Source organism: Passer montanus, unplaced genomic scaffold (genome assembly GCF_014805655.1).
Source record: "Passer montanus isolate IOZ18808 unplaced genomic scaffold, ASM1480565v1 scaffold35, whole genome shotgun sequence".
Classification (NCBI taxonomy): Eukaryota; Metazoa; Chordata; class Aves; order Passeriformes; family Passeridae; genus Passer; species Passer montanus.
The window spans coordinates 1,986,588-1,995,234 of record NW_024368263.1 but is presented as its reverse complement, the minus strand read 5'-3'; positions in this window follow the sequence as shown (position 1 = coordinate 1,995,234).

Genomic DNA, 8,647 nt, shown 5'->3' with positions numbered 1-8,647 from the left:
CACTGTTAGGACCAGGCACTATTAGGACTGGTCACTGTTAGGACCAGGCACTATTAGGACTGGTCACTGTTAGGACCAGGCACTATTAGGACTGGTAACCATTAGGAATGGTCATTACTAGGAATGGTCACTATTAGGGCTGGTCAGCATTGGACTGGGGATTATTGGGACCAGCCACCATAAGAACTGGGCACTGCTAGGACTGGATGCTATTAGGACCGGTCACTATAAGGTCTGGTCACTATTAGAACTGGCCGCTATTAGGATCCGTTACTATTAGGACTGGTAACCATTAGGAATGGTCATTACTAGGAATGGTCACTATTAGGACTGCTCAGTATGAGAACTGCTCACTATTAGAACTGGTCAGCATGAGGACTGGGCATTATTGGGACCTGCCACTATAAGAACTGGTCACTGTTAGGACCAGGCACTATTAGGACTGGTCACTGTTAGAACTGGCCGCTATTAGAACCCGTTACTATTAGGACTGGTAGCCCTTAGAAATGGTCATTACTAGGAATGGTCACTATTAGGGCTGGTCAGCATTAGGACTGGGCATTATTGGGACCAGCCACCACAAGAACTGGGCACTGTTAGCACTGGATGCTATTAGGACCGGTCACTATAAGGCCTGGTCACTATTAGAACTGGCCGCTATTAGGATCCGTTACTATTAGAACTGGTAAGCATGAGGGCGGGGAATTATGGGGCCCTGCCACTATAAGAACTAGGCTCTATCAGGACCAGTCACTATTAGGACCAGTCTCTATTAGGACTGGTCGCTGTTAGGACTGGTCACTGTTAGGATCAGCCTCTCCTAGGACTGATCACTGTTACAACCAGCCACCATCAGGACTGGTCACTATCAGAACTCTCAGTATTAGGACTGGTCATTATTAGGACCCATCACTAGTGGAACTGGCCACTATTAGGGCTCTAAGGCACGGCCCCCTGACCCCACATCCCAGCGGTGGGCAGGGCCAGGCTGGCACAGCCCCCGGGCTCTGCGGGCCCGGGCTTGTCCCTCCGCTGGCCGTGGTGACGCCCAGGCGGGCAGGGCAGCGGGCAGCGGCCGCGGGGCCGGTCCCGGCGGCTTTCACAGCCTGACTCATCCCGGGGCTGGCAGAGCTCAGCCCCTCGGCAGCTGCAGCTGCTCCATCTCCATCAGCTGGGCTGTTCTTCTGCCGCAGCAGCCTCACATTCGGCTCTCTCCATCCCCGAGGGGGAGACGGTGCTGGCAGGATGTGGGGGCTGAGACGACACCTTTGCAGATGGGGTTTGGCATGGTTTTGTTGCTGAGGGGTCTATAGAGGAAAATATACCCTGGATTTTGCCGTAAAATAAATTTTTTATTCCCAACTGGCTACAGGTTCCAGGTGAGCACCAGCTGAATTTACAGCTGGGACCAGGCAGGACGAGGAATTTTACGCCTTGTTGTCCAAAACTACAATTTCCCCTCATATTTCTTTTCCCTGCACACCCACTGTGCTAAGCCTGACCTTGGGTGGCGCAGCCTGGACTCACGGGTGCCTGTTCAGGCACTGAGCTCGTGCTCTCATCAGCCTTCCCTGGCTTCACGCTCAGCAAATCTGCTCCTGGTTCCTGGTGGAAAGGAGGGTGGGGGCAGCTCTTGGTTCCTGCCGGCTCCTTTGAAGGTGTGGCTGCAAGCGGGTGGGGAAGGGAGAGCCTGGCAGGTGCCAGGGTGGGTGTCTGGGCACAGACAGCCCGACGCGGGCAGGGCTGGGGCTGGGGGTGTTCCCTGCCCGTGACTCAGGGGTGAGCAAAGGGTGAGGTGCAGGTGGCAAGCAGGGACCTGTGCCAAGGTGCCAGCTCTTCTCCCAGATTTGGGAAGGGACAGAACAACCTTTGGGTGGGATAAACAACGGCTGACAAAACACTGCTGTGGCCCATCCTGCTTCAAGCTTGTGTCCTGTGGGATGAATCTTTCCATGGAGGAGCCAGGCAGGATGGCAAAGCCCACAGAGGAGGGTGACTGCCACCTGTGCCAGCCCTGCTGAGTATTGGGCAATAAGGAAGCAAAAGAAATGACTGAAAAAGCCCAAGGCAGCAAGGACAGGTTAGAGCTTTGCTGGGTGTTGCGTCACTGCTGGGGAGAGCAGGGCAGAGCATTTCCCTTTGTGGAGCAAACGGCTCCACAGCCTGGCCAGAAGGGTTCTGGCTCCAAGGACAGCAGGGAGGGGACACAGCACTGTGCAGCCCAGGGTTGGGACACCATCCTGTGCAGGGTGCTGGAAGCCTCCAGAGTGGTGTGCTGGGCCCAGGGATATCTCTGGGCAAGAGATTTTCCTTCCTCTTGCGCCGTGAAACCCTCCAGCGTGGGATCAGTCGCAGCAGCCCAGAGCCAGCGAGGCCCTGCTGCTCACTGCCCACCCAAGGCTGGCAGGGGCTGCTGCTGGGGCAGCTCCTGTCCCTGGGTGTGGAGGCACTGCAGGACACCTGAGCAGCACCAGACTTCTCTAGAAACCACAGCAGGGAAGGTTTCAGGGGATTTTAAAGAGGATTTTCAGGGGCAAACTGAGCCCCACCTTCCTTGGCCACGTACCCTGTAGCAGCAGATGAGATTTGTGGTCCCTTCCAACCCAAACCATCCTATGATTTTATTGCCATTCAGGTATGTTGTAAGAAGGCACGGCAGCTGGTTTTTCTTCCCAAGGATGCTGCTGAGCAAACCCAGGGGCCAGCAAGGCTGTGACACGTGGCATCAACCCCGTTGTTGTGTTTTGGGAGAGCTGCTGGGGCCGAGAGGCTCCTGCTCCCTGTGGAAAAGAGCTCTGCATCCTGTGGATTTAATCTTCCCCCTCACCAGAAACCTCCAGGCCTGGCTTATATTATATAATTAATATAATATAATATAAATTAATATAATATAATATAATTGATGATATGATATGATATGATATGATATGATATGATATGATATGATATTATATTATATTATATTATATTATATTATTATATTACATTATATGCTATATTTTATATTATTATATAATAATATATAATATACTATAATAAAATAATTAATTAGCCCTCTGATATCAATAGAGTCACATGCATCATTTCACCCTTTTGTCGGGGTTGCCCTGCTTTATAGTCCCACCTCCCTCAGGGTCACAAAACGTGTGTCCCTGCTGCCACCATTCCCCTGGAAGGCAGCAGATCCCCCGCGGGGGGATAACCCAGAACAGTTCAGCCTTTGGGGGGGATAACCCAGACTAGTTCAGCCTTTGGGGGGATAACCCGGACCAGTTCAGCCTCGGGCGCGCCGCGCTGCTGTTCCCGCAGCGAACGGCAGAGGCCAGGCCGCGGCCGCGCTCCGAGCGGGGTGGAAGCTGCTCCAGCAGCAGCAGCAGGGGATGCTCAGCCTCTGCCATCGCCCAGCGCTCCCTTCCCTCTCTCCTCCTTCCCCCCAGTGCCACGCCGGCTGTCACAGCTGTCACCGCTGCCCAGCTCCTGATGGCACCAGGAACCCTGGGGACAGCGTGGCTCTGCCAAAGTCAGGAGAAGTTTTTCCTGTCGGGCAAACTGGGAATTTGGATCTGGTTCTGGGAGGGCAGAGCACACAGAAAGCCCCTGCAAGGTCTCCCCACCGGCATCGCAGGGGTGGTGGCAGGGTGTCACCGGGCTGTGTGGCAGTGGTGTCACCCCCGGCTGTGTGGCAGCAGTGCCACCCGGCTGTGCAGTGGTGTCACCGGGCTGTGTGGCAGCGGTGTCACCCCCGGCTGTGTGGCAGTGATGTCACCGGGCTGTGTGGCAGTGATGTCACCCCTGGCTGCGTGGCAGCAGTGCCACCCGGCTGTGTGGCAGATGGAGCTTGTGGTGTCTCACCTGCTCAGCCCTCGAGGGGCTGGGACTGGGAACCAGCACCCACTGCCCACCCGTGCCAGCTCTGCATGCCCTGGCACCCCAGCAGATATGGGGATGCTCCTGCTCACCCCCAGTTCACAGCCTGGGCAACCGGGGGACCCATCCTCAGAGCCACTGTTACCCTCAGATCCTGCCTGAGCCGCCCTAAGCCACAGATATTAGTGGGAAAATTTGTATTTTTACCCCTTTCAAGCACTGTCTCCTCCTGCCCTCTGGCCCTCCCTCCCTGCTCAGCCAGGATACAGTGGGAAAGCATTAAGAAATAAAACAATATCAAATGTAATCAAAGGCAGGCTGGTGGGAGTTTTTCTTCTGGGGTTTCCTCCTCTCTTATTGCTTTCTCAAAGAATAAACTCCTGGGAGGACTCTGGAGTGATTTAGTGGAGCAGGAAAGGTCAGGAGGCTGGGAGCTGCCTGCTCCCTCAACTCAGCAAATTCTGTGATTCTGTGACTCTGAAATAACCTAGGGTAGTTCAGCCTTGGGAATTTTTCTTCCAGTGGCTGCTCAGTCAGATGTCAAAGCTGGGAACAGCTTGGCTTGGTGGGGACCCGTTCGTGCCCCCGGCTGTGGGGCTCGGTCAGCGGGAGCTGCTGGGAGCGGGGCTGGGGCCGAGGATGCTCCAAGGATGCCCTGGAGAGAGGAGGGATCCGAGTGGGCGAGTTCACAGCAGCGCGGAGGAAGCGCTGACCTTTCAGAAGCGATCTTCCTCGCCCGCTGTTATTTATTCAGCACTCCCAGGGCTCTGTGCCGCGCCTGCCGGAGCGCGGGGCTCGGGGATGCGGGGCTCGGGGATGCAGAGCGCGGAGCTCGGGGATGCGGGGCTCAAGGATGGTGGCTCAGGGATGCGGGGCTCGGGGATGCGGGGCTCAGGGGTGCAGGGCTCGGGGATGCGGGGCTCGGGGGTGCAGGGCTCGGGGATGCGGGGTTCGGGAATGCCCGGCGGGCCGAGCAGAGGCTGCAGCGCGGTGTTCACCCGCATCCACCTCCCGAGAACCGAGCCAAGCTGCCCAGCCAAGCCGCAGCAGCAGCCGGGCCGGGGCGGAGGCAGAGCTCCATCAGCCCCAGCCGCTCTTGGCTGCGGGGCCAGGGGGGTTTGACATCCCAGGGGAGAGGGGGCTTGGTGGAGAGCTGTTGTGGTGCACCAGTTTAGTTGTTCTCTTGCACTGGGTGGTTGGGAATTTGCACAGAATAGTTTTATATTGCAATGTATAGTTTATGTTACATCATGTGGTGTGTTACCCCGTTTCCCCATCACACGGTCTTTCCCTCACCTGTCCCGGTACCACCTGGTGGTCCCTCCCCTGGGTTACCCCTCCCCTCGGCGCTCCTCAGTGGTGTCCCATTGGCTGTGGACCTCTCCCTCTGTCCCCCTCCTGGGGTATAAAAGCTCCCTGCTGCCAGGGAAAACCCTCTTTTTTCTCCCATGGGTCTGTTCACCTGATGTGTGTCTTGAAATAAAGGACCACGTTTCCCACGTGGAGGAGAGCGCTTCTCAATCTTTTCCCTTTGTCTATGAAGAATCGTGTGCGCAGGGGTCTGTAGCTACTGGAGTGGACCCCAACAGCCCAGGAAACACGATTCTTCAGAGATGAAGGCTGGGCTGCCAGGACAGGCACCTGCCCTGTGCATCATCATCAGCCCCACATGGGCTGGAACCCCTTCCCTCCACAACACCTCTGCAGACACCCCAACCCTTTCTGTCATCACCCCAAAGCCTCTGCCAGCCCCTGATCCAAAGGGAGCCATGGCACAGGGAGGTTTGCATGGAGCAGGGAACAACCTCTGTCTCACTGGCCTCCCACTCAGCCACCACCATGAGGATTATTTTTAAATCAGGTTCCCCAAAGTGACAGGACCATTTCCAGGATCTGCTTCCTGCACTTTGCACCCTCTCTTCACCTCTCCACCTGGTGCAGATGTCAGCCAGTGCCCTGGCAGATGCAGGCCAGGGACTACATTTTACGTAGGTACATATAAAACATAAAAAAAAAAATTATTAAATCCTGAGTATAATCATAATTTGCTGGCTGCAGAGCCCCAAGTGGTGCACAGCTCTTGGCAGACAGATGGGGCATGGGTTTCCTAAGTTCAAAATAAATCAATTTATCTTCCCGTGCACTGCCTGGCTCTTAGTCCAGCCAATCCTCTACCAAGAAAACAATGAAAATAAGTGAAAGCATTTGTGGTTATTTACTTAAATATCCAAAGAAAGTAAATGAAAACCACAGTATTCTTTAGAAAAGTATCCTCAAACCAAATCCCTCTGCTGTATAAATATAAACTATAGCAATGTGGCAGAGCCCGATGATTATTTTATTTCAGGACCTGTTTGGAACATCAACCTTGAAACAACAGCGTAGTGGGGCAGTTTTCCAAAGCTTTCCCTTAAAGGAAGTACATTTATCAATTAATGAAAAGGATTTGTAATAAACAGCAGTGACAGTCCCACCTATTTTGGGCTGGGAATGCCCTGAGCAGCGAAGTCCTTGGGTGATCTCTTGGTGAGAGATGGGGATATTCGGCCAGAATGTATTTTTTGGTGGTTTGTTGCCCAAGCAGAGGGCGGTGGGTGCTCAGAGAGGGGCTGGCAGTGGCCCCCAGGCCAGTGGGGAGCAGAGGGGCTCCTGTCCAGGTTCGGGTGTCCGGAGCATCCCGGTGTCCTTGGTGCTGCACCCGGGGGTCCTGAGGGGGACTGGGCTGGGCTGGGGGCTGCAGACCATGTCCCCACCATGGGGACAGCTCCTGAGCTGGGGAAAGCCTGGTTTCCCAATCCTCCCCCTCGCTGGGATCCCAGCCTTTCCCTCCATCAACCTCCTCCTGCTGCTGGTCCTCTCCCCACCCTCCCTCTGCCCCCGGCTTTGCTCCCTCTCAAGAGCGCCTGGGAGAAGAGAAACCCGGCTGTAAATTAACCAGGAGGATTTTTCAGTCTGAGATGCGCTCTTCCCCCCTTTCTTTCTCCCCCCCCCCGCAGCGCTGTTATTTCATCTCGGCTGCCAAACTCCCGGGAATTAATCCCGGCCGGCGCTGACAGCGTTTACATTCAGCGCTGCTCAGATAAACCATATCAGCCTGCGCAGCTGAAGAGGAGCCGGGCGCGGAAGGAAGGGCTGCCTCCTGCTCAGTGTCAGCCCCTCTGGGCTGCCAGGGTGTTTTCCTGCCTTTTTTCTTCTCCCTGGGGGCTTTGCTCAGAGCGAGGAGCCACCAAAACCTCCCCCCCTGGTGAGGGTGGCCATGGTGGGGTCCATGTGGAGAAACCTGGCTCTTATCCTGGTGAAGGGACATGTCCTTCAAGCTGGTGGGAATCTGCAAGATTGTCACCCTGTGCCACCCCCACACCCACTTCTCCTTACTGCCAGCTTCCATGGGATGGGGTTTCCTAGGAATTTCAACAGCCATGTTAAAACCTGCAGTGCAGTCATTGCATGTTCTCTTTCTTAATCTCCCCCCCTGCAGCTGTGTTCCTGCCTGTCCCCCACAGTGGCCTCCCATCCCTCTCCTCAGCTGTCACCAGGTGCCAGCAGGACGGAGACACACGGTGCAGACGTGTCACCTCTGGTCCCACCCAGCACCAGGATGGTGGAGCCGCCATTCCCAGCTTGGGACAGGCCTTGGGCAGGAGCACTGGGCCCTGGAGTGGATGGAGAGCCTTTCCTGGAGCTGGAGCATGGCAAGTGGACTAGGAGCACACCCTGGGCCATGCCTGAGCTGTCAAATTCCTCCTTCCCTCCATCTCCCAGCCCACAAAACATCACTGGGGCCACCAGTGATCTCAGGGCTGGACCTCCACCAGCTCCCTTGGGCAGCTCCTGGAGAGCAGCACCCCCAGGCTGGGATATTTGGGAACAAAGTGGGTCTGGCACTCTGTGAGCAGAGGGCAGTGAGGGTGTGAGCCCATTGTCCCAGCCCCTGGGCCAGTTTTCTGGCATGGTGTGAGCTTCAGCCTCCTTTTCCAGCAGCACTTGCAGGGCTCTGGTGAGGCCACAGGGCCTGGGTCAGGGTGTGATCGTCACAGCCACCCTGACGTGACAGCATCTGGGGGTAAATATTAGTACGAAGTGAAGGGCTGTGTACATATTTTCTCCCTGCAAGGTAATGCTGAAATTCCCTGCTCCTTTTCAACAAGCTGTTAGGAAAAAAACAGCCCCATTTTAGCACCCTCTGGCCACTGCTGGTCCTGGCTACTCTCAGCTCAGCGTGCCAAGGTCTGGGAGCTCTGGGTGCCACTGCAGAGCTGAGTCCTGCTGCTCCAGGCTTCCCAGCCATCTCCCATCTGGAGCAGAGCAGTGTGCAGGCTTTGCTGACTGCTCACTTCTGCCTGGGAGCGTGTACAGGATGTGGCAGAGACTCTGAGGATGGCTTATTAATCACATTAACAGCACCAAGTGTTTTTTTGCCCCACAAGAAAAGAGACAGCAGGAGAAGATTGAGCCAGGCACTTATTCCCCTCCCCACATGAGTAGGCCTCTGGATCCCTTCTCTGTGGCCGTGGTGAAGCTGTAGGGAAATAAAAGGTTCCTCTTGCAAGGCCACCCTTCTAATTGTGGCCTGGGCACTCCAGAGTAGTTCAAGTGCCTGCCCATGCAAAACTGCACCACTCAGCTGCTGTTTTTTCCAACATGTAGGGCTGGAGAACAGCTTTGTTGCCCTCAGCCCAACAGGAGAAGTTGGCACCAGGCTCCCCAAGACCCTGAGCAACCTCCAAGGCACTAATCCCTGCCCTCTTCCTTCTCAGAACAGTGTTCCCCAGCTCAGTCC